This window comes from Rhinolophus sinicus, linkage group LG14 (assembly GCF_036562045.2).
Source record: "Rhinolophus sinicus isolate RSC01 linkage group LG14, ASM3656204v1, whole genome shotgun sequence".
Lineage (NCBI taxonomy): Eukaryota > Metazoa > Chordata > Mammalia > Chiroptera > Rhinolophidae > Rhinolophus > Rhinolophus sinicus.
Window position 1 is genome coordinate 37,147,188 of NC_133763.1, and position 6,645 is coordinate 37,153,832.

A 6,645-nucleotide genomic window follows, 5' to 3' on the forward strand; every position below is an offset into this window, starting at 1 on the left:
GGAATACTATTTTGCCATAAGAAAAGATGAAATAGTGCCATTTGCGACAACATGGATGGATCTTGAGATTATTATGCTAAGCCGAATAAATCAGACAGAAAAAAAATCAAGAACCATATGATTTCACGGATACGTGGTATATAAAACTGAAGACAACAAAGGAACAAGACAAACAAAAAAACAAAAACTCATTGACACAGACAATAGTTTAGTGGTTACCAGAGGTTAAGAGGGGAGGGGAGTGGTACATGAGGGTAAAAGGGATCAAATATATGGTGAGGGAAGGAGAACTGACTCTGGGTGGTAAACACACAATGTGATATATAGATGATGTAATACAGAATTGTACACCTGAAACCTATGTAACTTTGCTAACAATTGTCACCCCAATAAACTTTAATTAATTGTTTGGCAAACGAGGTAATAAATTTTAATGGGTGAAAAAGAACAGGGTTGTCACATGATGAACAGAAATCATGGGAATTAAAGGGATGTTGAAAAGGAACAACTTTTACAGTGAAGCAGGAAGGCTTTATCACTTGAGATGCTTTGAGGCTCAAAACGAGTGAGGGCTGTTATTAAAAGAACCAAAGACACACACTTCACAGTTTCAGCTATGCCCCATTTAAAACATGTAAAAATATTTGAATAGCTGCTTTCATTTTCTACTTAATGTTCTAATAAGGGACACACTTAAAGTGAAGTATCAAGTCATATATGAATCAGTCTCTAATTGTTTTATATATTTTGTTTAAAGTTTTTAAAGTCGTTTCCTACTCATTGCATGATTTAGCATGTCTCCTTTTTATATAATTAAAATAGATTCACTATGGAGTTCGTACAACTATGATCTTCGGCTATTAAAAAGTCATTCAAGAGAGAATAGGAAGATTTTGATGCTAAGTCATTTCTCATTTTTGAAGCCATAAAGCAAATAGTGTCCTATCTCAAGTGGGTGTGTAATAAAATGACTTCGAATATGATGACAATTTGATGTTTCAGTTCAGACCATTCCCACTCATGTCCTGAGAACTGGTTTGGGTGTGACAATAGCATTTCACATGGCACTCTCTGGTGGCTTGAACATCAGAACAATTTGCCACCAATTTGTCATTTCTTTCCTCTTGATTCTTATTGTTTAAAAGTAGAACAAATAGAGGTGGTCAGTTAGCTCAGTTGGTTAGAGCATGGTGCTAACACCAAGGTTGCCAGTTCGATCCCTGCATGAGCCACTGTGAGCTGTGCCCTCCTATAAATAAATAAATAAATAAATAAATAAATAAATAAATAAATATAGAACAAATAACTGTGAGCTTTTATTCATGAGCTCTCAATTTACTCATATTTGGAGACAGTATGAGCAAAAGAAATAGATGAGGAAATAAAATTTCCTGTTTATTTTCACTTAGATCAGAGAACAGCAAACTTTCTTGTGAAAGGCCAGATAGTAAATATTTTCAACTTCCCCTGATTGGTCTCTGTCACAACCTCTGGACTCTGTCATTGGGGGAAGCAGCCATAGATAAGATATAAATGAATGGGTATAGCTATGCTTCAATAAAGTTTATTTACAAAAACAGGTGGAAGGAGCATTTGGCCTTGCCACTCCTTAACTTAGATCAACAGCCTATATACTACAAAGATGTGTTTAATAGAAATCAGAATATTAGAAATTATAAGGAATTTTAGAGGATTTTCTGTCATTACCCATTCATTTTTAAATGAGAAAACTAAGCCTTGCAAAGAAGCGATCAATCGCCTAGAGCAGCACAGGTCACAAAAAGAGAAGGCCACACTGGTTCCTGCCTCATTCCTGCCCTGGTTGCCCAGACAGCCACAGAGGAAGACGACTTACCTGAGAGAGTGGAAGGACAGCTTTTGGTAGTCTGGAAGTACATTTTTCTGTATGTCAACAAATGGAAATATATGCTAATTGAAATGGGATGTTTGGCAGGCCTTAGGGAACCCCATTTGGCTGCTACTAAGGAAGTTATCCCCAAAGAATACAAACTAAGAAAAAACTGTTCCAAAACCTGATTATCTTTTTGTGGTCTGTATAGAGCTGCCTACTCGCTTATCCAATTCCCTGAGGTGGGTCTCCTCTGTGATCGTCGCTTCATTTGTGCAAAGCTCACACAGCAATCACGCTTAGACTCATCCCTTTTACTCAAGCCTGCAGCCACAACTGCTCACTCAGGCTTTGTGGTCCCGGGTGTGGAGGCAGATGCTGGAGCTCCTTTCAAGCTGAAACTTTTCATGTTTGGTGATAGATTGGAGTTAAGTGATTTTTAATGGGGAATGAGTTCTGGGAATTAAAGCGGGAGGCTGACTTTAGAGCTAGACTTATTTTAGAGTAGGAGACTAAAAATGGATGCAGTTTTCTCGCAATCTGTTTTTGCAGAGAAAATGCCTTGAAAATACTAAAGGCAAACTCAATGTTTTGGACATTTGAATATGAACATAAATCAGTACATGAAGCAGAAATTCTTATAAAAGGAACAATAAACATGGCTGTCATAAAGATGATGCTAATAACTATTATAGAGGAATTATTATATGACAGACACAGTTCTAAGTGCTTTAATATGCATGAAATAATTTATTATATATTCTTGTTAACCTAAAAATAAAAAGCCCAAATGAGAGGCAACAAGTGTTTGGGATCAAAAAGAATTACAATTCTGAAAGCACAGATTCAGACAGAAACCCAAATAAGTGTCCCGATTATAGTGTGAGGGCAAGGGGTTTTTATGAGAAAAGGAAGGGAATAATTACATGAATAGAAGCAAATTTCTATTGGTGCTAACAAGCTGAGTTCCTTTTTGGTTATACCTGGCTGGTTACTGATTCTATCTTCAGAGAGTTAATAAGTATTGGTCCTTGTGGTCAGGATGTCCTTTGTAAACAGTTGTTTGTAAGACGGTGTTGGTTTGGCCCAGTTCAAACAGTACAAAGATTCAAGGAATGACTGTCAGTGTCAACTTTTCACATTATGTTCTGCACAAAACCCCTCAAAGAATGCTCTATTGCATACAGAATAAATCCAAAATTCTTATTATGTAGATCAATATTGCCTCACGTACATTTTTAGTACGGTTTTTATTTCCCTGCACATACCATATGCTTTAGACATTTGGAGTACTTGCTATTTTAAAAAAGCTTTTCATTATCTCCTCTGGGCCAGACACTGCTTAGGTACTGTGACTACAAAAGAAAAAAAAGAAAAAAAAGTCACCTAGAAGCTACTTTTTACCTTTACTTTTGAGGAACTTACAGTCTAGATGGGGAAATAGCTCTCAGCTGTTTTCTAGACTCTGTAAACTTAACTGGAAGAAATGGAGGTTGATAAGGCCTATACTATATTGTATCCTCTAATGGTTAACTAGTTAATCAGAGCAACTATATTTATTGCACATTTTAATCCTCCTATTTAAATCTTAGAGTCCCCTTATTATTTGAATGCTTTCCCAGGTACTATTAAATAGAAGAATACGTGTTAGGAAGATATTAGCTTCTTTAAGCTTATCCACATTTAGAGAAAAGGGAAATAAGCACATATGGAGAAGCTATTCTAAATGTAGATGGAAACCAGGATTATTTACATAAAAGAAAGGAGAACTATCAGAATAAAATATGTATTACAAAACATAGATTATTGTAAAGGATCAGGAAAAATGAGGACAGAAAAAAGACTTTAATTTATCAAGAAAGCATGTTTAGTAGATTGGTAGTAATAAAAGACAAATTTCTAGTGATCACAGCGGAAGTGAGTGAATGAGCAGGGTCTCCGAAGCAGCCATTTAAGTAATTTGCATGGAATGAAATTAGCCCAGTAGTGACTTTAAGAGCAATACCATGTTTCCCCAAAAAATAAGACCTAGCCAGACTACAGCTCTAATGTGTCTTTTGGAGCAAAAATTAATATATGTATTATATTAGACTGGGTCTTATATTAATTTTTGCTCCAAAAGATGCATTAGAGCTGATGGTCTGGCTAGGTCTTGTTTTAGGGACACACTTATTTTAGGGTAGAGTGTTGTGGTGTCCAGACTTTCAGAGTCTCCATCAGTTACCTGTGTTTTCCTGTTTACATTAGTGTTTCTCTATGAAACATTTATATTTTTAAAATTTCTTATTTTTGTGTAGTGAAGTTGCTATTTTCAACAGATACAGTGTATATTTTAAGGAAATGAACCCTACTGGACCTTACAAATCATTTTGAAATTTTGGTTGATGATGCAAAGCCAACCATCTTTGAGAGATATTCAAGAGCTTGAAGCAGAAAACAAAGCAGAAATGGTGGGATTGTTTTTAAAGTAACCCTGGCTCTTTTTTCAAGGTTTTATATACCAATAAATTCTTTGCACTCATTTGGGTGTTCTTACCCCTTTCTTAAAGAGCATCATAACTCTAACACTTTTTTACTTACCAAACAGAGACAACATGAAGGTTTCAAACAATACCAGGTCTCTAACTGGAACCTCTTTGCTTGGCTTGAGCACAGTCTGACTTAGGAGTATAGCTAGCATGATGGCTGACTATTTCTCATCCGTTATTCTCTCAGTTTTGTTATGAGTAAATTAGAATTTAGCTCATAACAGTATTTTTAATAGCTGGGATGCCTTTGTGTTTCAGAATTTTGGGAGGGAGGGTTTAATTACTGAGGAAATGTTGGATTTTGAGCTGTCTAAACAGCTGAGAAGAAAGCAGGCACTACACTTTTTGCTGCTTAGAATTCCAGAGATTTTTGTGTGACTACTTAGTAGGCATCATGAAAGATTACTCACTGTTAGAACATAAATACAGCAGTGTCTAACTCTGGGGATTTGAGGGAGTTATAACACTTTTCTTTTTAAGTTGGGAAACTGATATAGCGTTGTCAAGGCATTATTTTTTCAAGACTAGTGTATAGCCAATGTTTTTGCTTAACTCAAAATTGTTCACTTTCTGTGTTAACAGCATCCTGATTTTTTTTTTTTTAGGGGCTCACCTTCTCCTCATGATTACTTCATTTTGATCATGAGAGTCTGACTCTACCTTGGGCTTAATAGATGGACAATTAGAACATTGTATCATCTGGCTACAATGATTGGTTCAGGGTTGTGACTTAACCATGCTCAGACTTTTCTGGAGCTAGTCAGGAGAGAATTTTCTCCCCAATGACAGGGTTAGCAGTAAGGATGATGTAAACTTGAATCTTCTAAGGCCATCATGTGAAATCTGAGAATAAAGCCTTTAAAACACAAAGTAGAGTTTTTACAATATTATTGACTATTCCTCATACTGAATAATATTATAAAAACTATAGTGTTAGATGGGTACTAGACTCATCAGGGGGATCACTTCATAAATTATATAAATGCCTAACCATTATCTGTACACCTGAAACTAATACAAAATAATATTGAATGTCAACTATAATTTAAAAAATAATCATAGGGATATATTATACAGCATAGGGAATATAGTCAATAATATTTGAATAATTATGTACAGTATCAGATGGGTAATAGACTTATTTCGGCTATTACTTTGTGAGGTATATAAATGTCTAATCACTGTGTTGTTTTGCACACCTGAAACTAATAAAGCAAAGCAAAACAAAACAAACCCAAAACAGAGTCAAGAGATGGAGAGAGACCAAGTCTTGAAAACATCGTTTGAATCTTGGATTCAGCAACATCTGAACCTATGACCATGGATTTTTTCTTTTTAATTCTGTGAGCCAATAAGTTATCTTTTTAGGTTAACCTAGCTTGAGTTAGGTTTTACATATGTGCAACAGAGGAAGTTCAGACTGGTATACCAAGAAGGACCATTTAGAAATACAAACAGCTACCACTTTTATCACCATCATTTAATTTTAATAAAGAACATTTTCACAGAAAATGGGATGAATAAAAGACAATCCTGTAAAATAGAAATAATTTACTTTTATAAAATCTATGCCCATAATGTTCTCATTTCTTAGAAGGAGAGTATAAACCCTATCACAGGGCACCTAGGAATGGATGGCTCAATAGGACAGTAACAGAACTGAGACTCAAGAGACAAAGATTTAAGTATTACTTCTATGAGAAAGTAGTGTAGATTATCAGGGAGTTACTTAAATTGTCTGTATCTGTAGCCCTCAGTTCTTAACTGGAACAAATGATTCCTGTATAGCCCACCCCATATGCTGTTTATGAGGAGAAAAGTAACCTAGTTTGTATAATTATGTTCAAAAGTTTCAAGTCATCATAATTCACATTTATTTCTTCCTTATGATTATGATTTGAGGGCTGATGAAGTTTTAATTTAATATTTAGTGACTATGGCAAACTAAGCTCTGCCTCTGCATTCATGCAGAATCTTTCAAGATCATTAAAACATTTGTAGCAGTCACTACAATATATGGTTCCAAATTTTTGCTAACATTTTGGGTGCAATTTTATTTCAATGTTATAAAATACACATCCATTGAGTATGTTAGAGTTAAATGGAATAGTGATTTTTTTTTCAAGAATGCTCACATTGTGTGAAGAAATGAACATCTGTTTTATAGGCTAATTATGTGATGTGTAGAAAGCTTTTGTTGTTGTTCATAGCTATGTTCTGAAGGATTGGTCAACGAGCCATATCATAAACACTGTTAACATGGGATTT